Source organism: Bos mutus, chromosome 15, assembly GCF_027580195.1.
Source record: "Bos mutus isolate GX-2022 chromosome 15, NWIPB_WYAK_1.1, whole genome shotgun sequence".
Lineage (NCBI taxonomy): Eukaryota > Metazoa > Chordata > Mammalia > Artiodactyla > Bovidae > Bos > Bos mutus.
Window position 1 is genome coordinate 1,493,545 of NC_091631.1, and position 11,772 is coordinate 1,505,316.

General features: G+C 44.1%; 1 pseudogene; it reads left to right on the forward strand.

Moving 5' to 3' along the window:
- Nucleotides 1–9,737: 9,737 nt before the first annotated feature.
- On the forward strand, nt 9,738–10,855 carry LOC102286334 (olfactory receptor 5A1-like; annotated as a pseudogene).
- The last annotated feature ends 917 nt before the right edge of the window (nt 10,856–11,772 follow it).

Genomic DNA, 11,772 nt, shown 5'->3' on the forward strand with positions numbered 1-11,772 from the left:
GAGTAAACTCTGGGAGTTGGTGATGGACAGGGAGGCCTGGCATGCTGCAGTCCATGGGGTCACAAAGAGTCATACACAACTTAGTGACTGAACTGAACTGTACTCATTTAGGTAGCTGATCTCATCAGCAACCTATGACTGAGAATAGTACAGGGGAAAAAAAAGAAGGAAACCACAAGGAGTGGTCGTAGGAACATCTTAGAGCCAGAGTGATGGACTGAAGAACCTGGCAGGGTTTAAGGAACAAGAAGTCACGACGAATAGGTTCGCTGAGAGTTGCCCAGTAGAAAACAGGAAGTTTTGGTCAAGGGGAATTTAGGCTTTGAGATTAGAAAACTTAGTGGTCTCCCATTATGGTGAGGTCTAGGTTGGGGCTGCCACATGGTGCTACTGGGGTGGCCTAGAGGTGGAAGTCAGTGGAGATCTAGAGGTCAAGACAGAGTGCAGCTAGGCAATGTCAAGGCATCAACCTGAAAACCATCTGACTTATCTTTCTGGTTGTCCTTGATCAGCTCAGTTCAGTCACTCAGTCCTGTCTGACTCTTTGCGACCCCATGGACTGCAGCATGCCAGGCTTCCCTGTCCATCACCAACTCCCAGAGCTTCCTCAAACTCATGTCCATCCAGTCGGTGATGCCATCCAACCATCTCATCCTTTGTCGTCCCCTTCTCCTCCTGCCTTCAATCTTCCCCAGCATCAGGGTCTTTTCCAATAAGTCAGCTCTTCGCATCAGGTGGCCAAAGTAATGGAGTTTCAGCTTCAGCATCAGTCCTTCCAACAAATATTCAGGACTGACCTCCTTTAGGATGGACTGGTTGGATCTCCTTGCAGTCCAAGGGACTCGCAAGAGTCTTCTCCAACCACAGTGTTGGCTTAAGGAGCGTGCAGAAGAATGGAAGAATCAGAGTGAGGTGAAGTCAATCCAGAAATACTCCAAGCACTACTGAGTTCAAAATTTGGTCCTGAGAAGAGGTAACAAATGAGTGAGTAATAGGTCCTTTCTTGCCATTCCTAGCCATGTGTGGTTGCCCTTAAACTGACTGCCCGAACACATCAGTGATCAGCTTGAGAAGAGTGATATCTTGAGACTTCAATCAAAAATATAATAGAGGCAGTGCACAGGGGCAGCCTGTTGGTATTTCTCTCTATCTTTCTCTCTGCCACATCCGATGGAGAGTTGCTGTAGTTCAGTGGCTAAGTCATGTCCGACTCTTTGCGACCCCATGGACTGCAGCACACCAAACTCCCTCGTCCTTCACTATTTTCCTGGAGCTTGCTCAAACTCATGTCCATCCAGTCAGTGATGCCATCCAACCATCTCATCCTCTGTCATCCCCTTCTCCTCCCACCTTCAATCTTTCCCAGCATCGGGGTCTTTTCCAATGAGTCAGCTCTTTGCATCAGATGGTCAAAGTGTTGGAGCTTTAGCTACAGCATCAGTCCTTCCAGTGAATATTCAGGTGTGATTTCCTTTAGGATGGACTGGTTGGATCTCCTTGCAGTCCAAGGGACTCTCAAGAGTCTTCTCTAACACCACAGTTTGAAGGCATCAGTTCTTTGGTGCTTAGCCTTTTTTTAGGGTCCACCTCTCACATCTGAACATGACTACTGGAAAAACCATAGCTTTGACTAGATGGATCTTTGTCAGCAAAGTGATGTCTTTGCTTTTTAATAGGCTTTCTATGTTCTGGTAGAGAGAATGAAGAACAATTTTAGATTTTCAAGATCAATGAATGATTCAGTAAAATAAATAGATACTTGATGTCCTACTGTCTCCTCTTTTCCTCTCCCCTCTCCAAACCATCAACATCCACGTAGCCTAAAATGTTCCTTATTCATCTGGCTTTTTTATGGCTTCATAGATGAGGCCTTTCCCACCATCTGCGCTCCAGCTGGAGAGCCCTCTCCAGAGAACATCTATCAACCTGACTGCCTGAATCCAATCCCAGCTGTCTTTGCTCCTTGAAATTCAGCCCACTGACAAACTGCTACTTTTAAACTCAAGCAAATTCAGAGAGGTTGTACGTTTGCCAAGCAACATCAGCTCTGGGTCATTTTAAGGTCTGTTTTTAAGGGACAACTCCACGTGGCAATACACAGTTAATTGGATGCATGATTTCTAGTGGCTCCATGCTTGTGTGAGTTCTGTGTCCCAGAAAAACTTCTTTAGGGAAGTCTGGGGGTGGGCTGTCTCAGCAGGGGATACCACAGCAATGTGGCTTCCCAGAAGAGCCTCCATCCTTGCCAGCGCTCCAAACAGGATCAGAGTCTCTAAAAGAATAGACAATAGATGCTGTGTGCGTCTGAAGGGCCACATCTGCCTGACACATGGAGTTAGGCAACTATTTTCTAGGTTTTACCATGCTGGTTTATAGGTCTATTCTAAGACTGCATAATGGATTTCAGAGAATACCTTCTCCCTTTACCCTGGATCCCCCCAAAATAAACTTCTATGTTATTTTTGGGGCTTCCTGGTGGCTCAGCTGTAAAGAGCCTGCCTGCCAATGAAGGAGATGCATGAGACTGCAGGCTCAATCCCTGGGTCCAGAAGAGCCCCTAGAGAAGGAAATGGGAACCTGCTCCAATGTTCTTACCTGGAGATTTCCAGGGACAGAGGAGCCTGGCAGGCAGTAGTTCATGGGGATGCAGAGTTGGACACAGCTGAGGAGGCACACACGCGTGCATGCATGTTATTTTTAATGAGCTAAAACAACTATGGGCAAAGGCAGACAAGGCCAGTTTTAAGCAAAAACATAAAGTCCTACATAGTCTCCTTTGTGCCACCTCTTCCCTGTTTAAGTCCCTCCCTTCCTGATTCTGGGTTCCCTGTTCCTCCCATCATGCTTGCCTCTGTGGTTCTCGTCCAGCCTTTCTGTGTTTCTCATGATTGGAGGCACAGGCTTAAATTTGGTTCTGCCCATGAACAGCTGTTCTGTGAGCAGCCATGACTGAGGACCACTGCTGTGGAGAATTCCTCTCGAAGGTCTTTCCTTCAGTCTGCAAATCTGTTCCAGTTTCCCCACCTTGAGAATTCTTTCCCTTGACATTGCCAGCTGTGGCTCCTGTTTCCCATTCCTTTCTCTTCTCTTGCTGCTAAAATGGGGTCTCATTCATTTCCTCACATGGCTGTACTCATAGCCCCTCTGGAACCCCACTCTAGACACCCCATCTGGGATTGATAGGCTCCTGAGATTGTGCTGGAAGATCACCACTTTCTTCTTGCCCCATCCAAAGGCCTTTCATTCATACTTTTCTTTGACTTCCAGGACAGGTTCCCCAAGCATCGCTGGGTAGTAAGGGCTTTGAGGATCAGGCTAAGAAACTTGAATGTCATCAGGCTATTAATGAACAGCAGTACTGATGAATATTCTTGGACAAGGCATGACATGATTGGACCTGTGTTTATGGAGGCCCTTCTTCAGGTTAAGGAGGAAAGGGTGAACTAGAGACAGTCTGAAGGGAAAAAGAAGGCAGTTGGAAGACTTTGGTAGGCCATGAACAATCAGGTTCAAATGGCCTGACAAAAGGGGGCTGGTACGGAGATGCCTTAAAAGAAGGATTTGATTCTATTGATGATCTGCTTATTCTGCAAGTATCAGAAAAAGAGAGAGTCCTTTCTGAAATTTTGCCTTGAAAAGGAGGGAGGGAGATAGGCAGGGATTTTTTAAAAAATGCCAGTCTTCCAGTATTTCATCCTTATACCCTTCACTCTGCAATGAGGAGTAAGAGGCTAGAGGGGTTTGGGGATTTTATTCACATATTTTTTTTTAATCTAGAAAAGAGTAACTACATACAAACTACTGCATTGCCCCAGTATTAAGCCTTAGAGGGTCCCCAAGAATGTAGGTCGTAGGCCAAGAGCTGGGAATGTCGGGAAGGCATGTGATTTTTTTGTTTCACAGTGGGAGGTTTTAACCCTGAAGAAAGAGCAGTGGGTGGGGTCTGGGAGTGGAGACAGGAAAAGGGAGCAGATTTTTCTCATCTGGATGCAGCTTGAAGAGCTGCCAGCAAAAATGGTGCAGCTGCTATCTTGCACAAACCCTCAAACGAGGCCACAGGGCCCTGTGGGTTTGCACAGTACCCACTTCCTTCTTTTTTTTTTTTTGTTCTTTTTTTACCAAATACGCAAATAGACTTCAGGTCTTTCCAAGTGGGACATTCCATAAACCATAAACAAAACATGGACATGAAGGAAATCTGGTCTTAGTCAAACACCAAACTATCATTTTTGCATTAAACTCCCTGCACATAGATTTTTTTTTTTTTTAATGAAGTCTATCAGGTGACTTTCCCCATTGCCATCCATTTTTTCAAGTCCTCATGTTGGCAGGGCAGGGATGGGGGCAGGGTGTGGTGCACAGCCATGGGGTATGGAGGACTGAACATGGACTTTGGATTCTGGAAGACTTTAGTACAAATTCCAGCTTTACCACAGCCTCTCTGCATGACCTTGTCAGGCACTTCTCCAAAATTCCATTTTCACACCTGAAAGTGCATTTAAGAATGTTTTTCACTAGGAGCTACTATGAGGATGTTACAAAATAAAGGATATGAAAGGTGCGATCCACACAGCCAAAAATGGTAGTACCTGTTGGTCTTCTTTCCTCTTCCTCCTTATTGTACAAAATCATAGAGTTTAGAATTTTAAAGAACCAATAAAGTCAACTACGGAGAAGGCAAGGGCACCCCACTCCAGTACTCTTGCCTGGAAACTCTCATGGACGGAGGCGCCTGGTAGGCTGCAGTCCATGGGGTCGCAAAGAGTTGGACACTTTCACTTTTCACTTTCACGCATTGGAGAAGGAAACAGCAACCCACTCCAGTGTTCTTGCCTGGAGAATCCCAGGGACGGAGGTGCCCAGTAGGCTGCTGTCTATGGGGTCACACAGAGTCGGACACGACTGAAGCGACTTAGCAACAGCAATAGCAACAACAAGGTCAACTAATTCAGATCCACTCTGTCCCTCTCACTGTTATTGTTCAGTCCCTAAGTCATGTCTAACTCTATGCAACCCATGGACTGCAGCATGCCAGGCTCCTCTGTTCTCCATTATCTCCTGGAGTTTGCTCAGATTCATGTCCCTTGAGTCAGTGATGCTGTCTAACCATCTCATCCTCTGTTGCCCCTTCTCCTTTTGCCTTCAGTCTTTCCCAGCATCAGGGTCTTTTCCAGTGAGTTGGCTCATCAGGTGGCCAAAGTATTGGAGCTTCAGCTTCAGCATCAGTCCTTCCAATGAATAATCTGGAATATACTCTCTCTCATAGCCTATTCATTTTATTTTTTTCCAGTTTTATTAAGATACAAATGACATATAACTTTGCATTAGTTTAAGGTGTACACCATAATGGGTCAGTATATGCATATATTGTGAATTGATTACCACGTAGGTTTATGTAGTTAAGATACACCACCTCACATAGTTAGACAATTTTTCTCGCGAGGAGAACTTTTAAGATGTACCGTCCTAGTAACTGTTAAATATATGATGCATTTTTTTAACTTTAGTCACCATGATGTACATCTCCAGAAATTATTTCTCTTATTGCTGGAAATCTGTATCCCTTGGTCACCTTCACCCATTGCCTCTGGCAGCCACCAATCTGATTTGTGTTTCTATGAGTTCGCTTGTTTTTAGATTCCATGTGTAAGTGAGATCATCACTGTCTTCTCCTCACTTACTTCTCACTCACTTCTAGTGATGGAGAATTTACTCCATTCCAAAGCATCCATTCTGCCTTTGGACTATCCTATTTGTTTCATTTTAATCTCTCTGTCTCTTTCTCTCCTTCAGTTTTACCCATTCAGTCCTAACTCCAACCCTTGGAGTCATCCAAAAGATATTTTTACATTGAAGAAGTTCTGTAAAACATTTGGTGCTACACAAAGGTGACTGTGGTTGATGATATAGTTACCTATTTTGAAGCCAAAAGCCACTCTTGGCTTCCCTATCTCTAGGAAAACCTTATTGGACCCGGATCAGGGACTAGAAATATAATGGAAGCAGGGCCAATGGAAATCAATTCCACCCAACCAAAGCTGGCATCCTTTTTCTCTCTGAGCCCAGATGGGCAGCCAAGTTGCTAATCGGTTCTCTCTGGGACCTGTCATACCCCTGAACTAGAGACCCAGTGGTACCTTGGAGAGTATGGGTCTTGCTTTAGAGTCCTGTTGAGTCCTTCCCTTGGCCAATTTAAAGTAGCTATATTCAAATTTCATTTATCTTTTTGACCAACACCACAATGCTCCAGTTGCCAGCAGAGATGAGTTTTATCCTTGCTACAAGCTTCTGGTCTTTGATATCTGACTGAAACTCAGAGTTTAAGGAGTTTTAGGTGAGTCTGCTCTTTGCCTTACTTGAGAAATAGTTCACAGTGAATCCTTGAATGTCAGAATAGGAGGGTTGGAAAGACCCTTGAAAATGGGCAAAGTGGAGAGGTGCTCTTCCCTACTGCTCTGGCTTTAACTAGAGGAGCTGGACTAGACCTATTTTATAAATCTGGAATTCTACAGAAGATCTCATTTTTAAAAAGTTTCTGCTACTTACTAATGGAAATTAAGATGGAAAGAAAGAAGGAAGGGAAGTGGAGTAGAAGACAATGATCTGAGTTAATTTCTTGTATAGGCAGGGGATAGGAAGATTAAGATCCAGAAAGGCAAATATCTTTCCCCAAGGTCACACAGCCAAAAGGTAGGAGCAACAGGACTCAAATGAGCAATTTTGTTTCTAGCCTATTCTAGACTCATGAATATGTGCATGTGTATGCCCACAATGTAAAAATATCATCAAGTTTCCTTGGATTCTCTCTAGGGATCACTGAAGCTCCAGGTTTTAGAATAAGGTAAAGCAGAAAGGGCTATTCCTGGAAAATGAGATTTAGGTTCTAATTTCACCTCTGATACCAAACAACTACATAGTCACTCTCAGATCACACAAACTAATGTGTGTGTGTATAAGTGTGTATATATATGCATATTAGTTAAATAATTATAAGGCAATTTAATGTATGTCAGGTACTCTATTTCTTTATCTTCACCTTCAGATAATTCAGGTCAAAGAAACCAAGTTATCGACATAGTAATCATATAAAATAATTGGCAGTCGACATGTATCCCACTCTAAAAATGTAATAGACTAGATATTTTAGAACCTTGAGGCTGAAGTAGCAAGAATCAGGATGAAACTTGCTAAAACATACCTTTGACAATGACTGTAAATGTGAGACTTGAAGCAGGGAGACTGGTTGTCGGGCTAGATGTGGTTCCTTACTGCAGAATGAATGATGTCATTACATCTCCAGGGTGGGTTTGTTTCTCCATCTACCTGTTTAATTCAAATGATCATCAGCTTTCTTGCTGCCTGGGAGGCAACTTTCTAGTCTTCCTTCTCAGCCTCTTTCACTTTCATTCACCTTCTCCACTGCTTCTGCTCTGCTCTCAGTTATATTGTTAATTAGTATTTGACATCTAGTTACCTGTTTACAGAAAAAAGTTAATTTAAAAAACAAGCAAAAATAAAATGTTCTTGCTTTCTCTTTTGGCCGTAGGGGAAAGGTCAAACTCCTTATCATGATATTTATTCAACAAATACATATTGAATACGTACTATGTGCCAAGCACTGGTCTAGGTGCTTGTGATACTTCAATGAACAAAAGAGACAAAAATGCCAAAAAATCGTAAACTTCATTGAGTTTACATTCTTGTGGAGGGAGAGAGACCATTGATAGTCAATAAAGCAATGAACTATATGCTATGTAGAAGGCAAGGTGTGTGTATGTGCTTAGTCGCTCAGTCGTGTCTGACTCTTGAGACCCCATAGCCGGCCAGGCTCCTCTGTCTGTGGGGATTCTCCAGGCAAGAATACTGGAGTGGGTTGCCATGCCTTCCTCCAGGAGATCTTCCTGACCCAAGGATCAAACCTAGGTTTCCCTCATTGCAGGTGGATTCTTTACCATCTGAACTACCAGGGAAGCCCAGAAGAGGAGATAATTCTTATCAAAAGAACACAGTAGGGCAAAGGGGACAGAAGTCCAGAAGTGGAGAGAAGGTTGAAATTAAATATGAGCATGTAAATCCATATATACAATTATATATATATATATATATATACACACACACAGTATGTGCCATTATATATGCAATAGGTACCATTATATAGCCAATAAATGCAATTATATATATGAAACATTTCAACGTATGTCCTCATCATCTTCACTTTTGAAGCCCTTTCACAGTTTGTTCAGCCCCTGCCATCTCTCAAAGGTAGACTTAATTATCTTCTCTAAATTCTGATTACTCTGTGCTCCAGCCATGCTAACACTTTAAGCGTTCCTCAAATGCTATGGTGTCTGTGCTTTTGCAAATGCTTTTTTCATTTTTAACACAAAGATCTTGAACGAACCACCTGTCAACCACTCACAAAAATTTTCATTCTGGTGACTCTTTCCTCATTGTTGGAGTCCTCAAACACATTTCCTCTCAGATGCTGTGCCCCAGACCCAGGGCACTGGACAAACACTGCTCTCTGCGCACCTGAAGCACGGGGGTGTGATTCATTTATTTCCTGACTGTCTCATGCAATATGTTGAATATTTTGAACTTAATAGCAATGTTTTATTACTTTCTACATCATCTTCATTTCTCTGTCAAACACACGGTGTTGGTAATGTTGAGTGTAAACATTTCACAGCATGGAGCTTTTTTTCCTTACCCTTTCTTTAATTTCTAAAGGGGAAGCCAGTTTTTCACATCTCTAAGTGCTTCATTGCTCTGCTTTAAGGAAAAAGAACATTTTGACTCCACAAAGCCTGGTCAGAACAGACAATGATGATAAGAAACACAAAATTGCCTCTCTAGGAATTTATTTTCGAAAAAGAAAAAATCTAGTATAAATCTGAGTGGCTCAATAATCGAATCACAAAGCTTGTTGTTCAGTCGCTCAGTCGTGTCCAGCTCTTTCCGACCCCATAGACTGCAGCACACAAGGCTTCTCTGTCCCTCATCAACTCCTGGAGCTTGCTCAAACTCATGTCCATTGAGTCAGTGATGCCATCCAATCATCTCATCCTCTATCTTCCCCTTCTCGTCCTGCCCTCAATCTCTCCCAGCATCAGGGTCTTTTCAAATAAGTCAGCTCTTCACATCAGATGGCCAAAGTATTGGAGTTTCAGCTTCAGCATCAGTCCTTCCAAAGAATACCCAGGGCTGATCTCCTTTAGAATGGACTGGGTGGATCTCCTTGCAGTCCAAGGGACTCTCAAGAGTCTCCTCCAACACCGCAGTTCAAAAGCATCAATTCTTTGCTGCTCAGCTTTCTTTATGGTCCAACTCTCACATCTGTACATGACTACTGGAAAAAGCATAGCTTTGAGTATACTGACCTTTGTCCGTAAAGTAATGTCTCTACTTTTTAATGTGTTGTCTAAATTTGTCATAGCATTGCTCAGAACAACTGAAAAAAAAAAGGGGGGTGGTATTTAATCCCAGTGCTATGAATAACTGCCTTTGATAAAGCTGTGATGTGGACAGTGAAGGTGATGATCCAGATAATGCAAACATGGCAGTCTATTCTGAGGCCGGTCACTTTTGCATAAACAAATGAGATGAGGGTGATGATAATCTTTTGAAAAAACCCAACAAATGCTGTAGAGGGGATTTCTGCATTGGGTGGAGGTAAGACATTTGCCTTTCACTGTCTCTTCGGGCTCTGAGGGTCTAGGATTCCATGACAGAACCAAATGGTTTCTTTACCTGGATTTTCATTGTCTCAGGAATCGCATGGGGCTCTGAAGGCAGCAGAGAGAAGAGAGTTGGCCCTGGGCCAGAACATCAACCTGATGACACATTTCATCCTTTTGAGATTTTCAGAGCATCCCGAGCTTCAGGTCATCCTTTTCAGTCTGTTTCTGGGGATCTTCTTCATGACTCTGGTGTGGAAGCTGGGCCTTATAGTCCTGATCGCGGTGGAGTCACACCTCCACTCCCCCATGTATTTCTTCCTCGGTAACTTGTCCTTCATCGACCTCTCGTATACCTCCTCCATAGCCCCCAAGACGCTCTGTGACTTCTTCAGGGAGCAGAAGACCATCTCCCTCATGGGCTGTGCCGCCCAGTTTTTCTTCTTCATCGGGATGGGGACCCGGAGTGCTGCCTCCTGGCAGCCATGGCGGACGATCGGTTCGCCGCCATGCGCAGCCCTGCAGCCCTCTGCTCTGCGCAGCCCTCCCTGCTCTGCGCAGCCCCTGCTCTGCGCAGCCCCCCTGCTCTGCGCAGCCCCCCCTGCTCTGCGCAGCCCCTGCTCTGCGCAGCCCTCGTGACGCCCCCGTCTGTGTGCGGATGGCCGTCGCAGCATGTGTGCGGATGGCCGTCACTGGAGGCCTCCTCACCTGACTGGTCCAGACCAGATCTGTATCCGGGCTCCAATTCTGCGGGCTACGGGTCATTCACCACTTTTTCTGTGACCTGCCACCCTTGCTGGTCTTGTCTTGTTTCAGCCCCTTCCTCAGCCAGGGAGTGACCTCGCTCGTTCAGGACATCAGCTCTTGTTGTCTTGGTTTCCTATGGCTACATCATTGCTGCTGTCACGAGGATCCGCTCAACCCCAGGGTGGACAAAAGCTTTCAATACCTGTGCCTCTCATTTGATCACAGTGACTCTCTTCTATGGCCCTGGTCTCTTTGCATATCTCCACTCCGGTGTTGGCTACTCGCTGGGCCAGATATGGTGGTGTCCTTGTTCTGTGGAGTTGTGAGTCCCAAAGCTGAACCCCATCATATACAGTTTGAGAAACAAGGAGATAAAAGATGCCTTGAAAAAACTCAAGGAAAGAAGCCGATGTTCACTCTGTGTCTTATAGTTCCTTGAATTAAAAAACAATTTAAATTTTCCTATATGTACCTTGGCATAAAAAATAAGTGGCCCACTTATTATTAGTCATAATAGGAATTTGAGTAATAAGTTAAAGGAGCTATTTCAGATAGGACTCCCAACCTACATGTCTACTGCATAATTAGGCCCCACAAAGATTTGTTTATTCCTTTTATTCTTCTGGTCATAGACTGATGGGGTTTCCATTTTGATTATTTGTGATAGAAAATAATGTATTTTTTACTTTGGAAGTTTGTTTATATCATTTCTTTTTAGATTCCGCATATAAAGAATGTCATACAATATTTCTCCTTCTCTGTCTGACTTACTTCACTCAGTAGGACACTTTGTGGGTGCATCCATGTCAGTTCAGTTCAGTTCAGTCGCTCAGTCGTGTCTGACTCTTTGCGACCCCATGAATCGCAGCACGCCAGGCCTTCCTGGCCATCACCAACTCCTGGAGTTCACTCAGACTCACGTCCGTCAAGTTGGTGATGCCATCCAGCCATCCATCCTCTGTCGTCCCCTTCTCCTCCTGCCCCCAGTCCCTCCCAGCATCAGAGTCTTTTCCAATGAGACAACTCTTCGCATGAGGTGGCCAAAGTACTGGAGTTTCAGCTTTAGCATCATTCTTTCCAAAGAACACTCAGGACTGATCTCCTTTAGAATGGACTGGTTGGATCTCCTTGTAGTTCATGGGACTCTCAAGAATCTTCTCCAACATCACAGTTCAAAAGCATCAATTCTTCGGTGCTCAGCTTTCTTCACAGTCCAACTCTCACATCCATACATGACTACTGGAAAAACCATAGCCTTGACTAAACAGACCTTTGTTGGCATAGTAATGTCTCTGCTTTTCAATATGCTATCTAGGTTGGTCATAACTTTCCTTCCAAGGAATAAGGG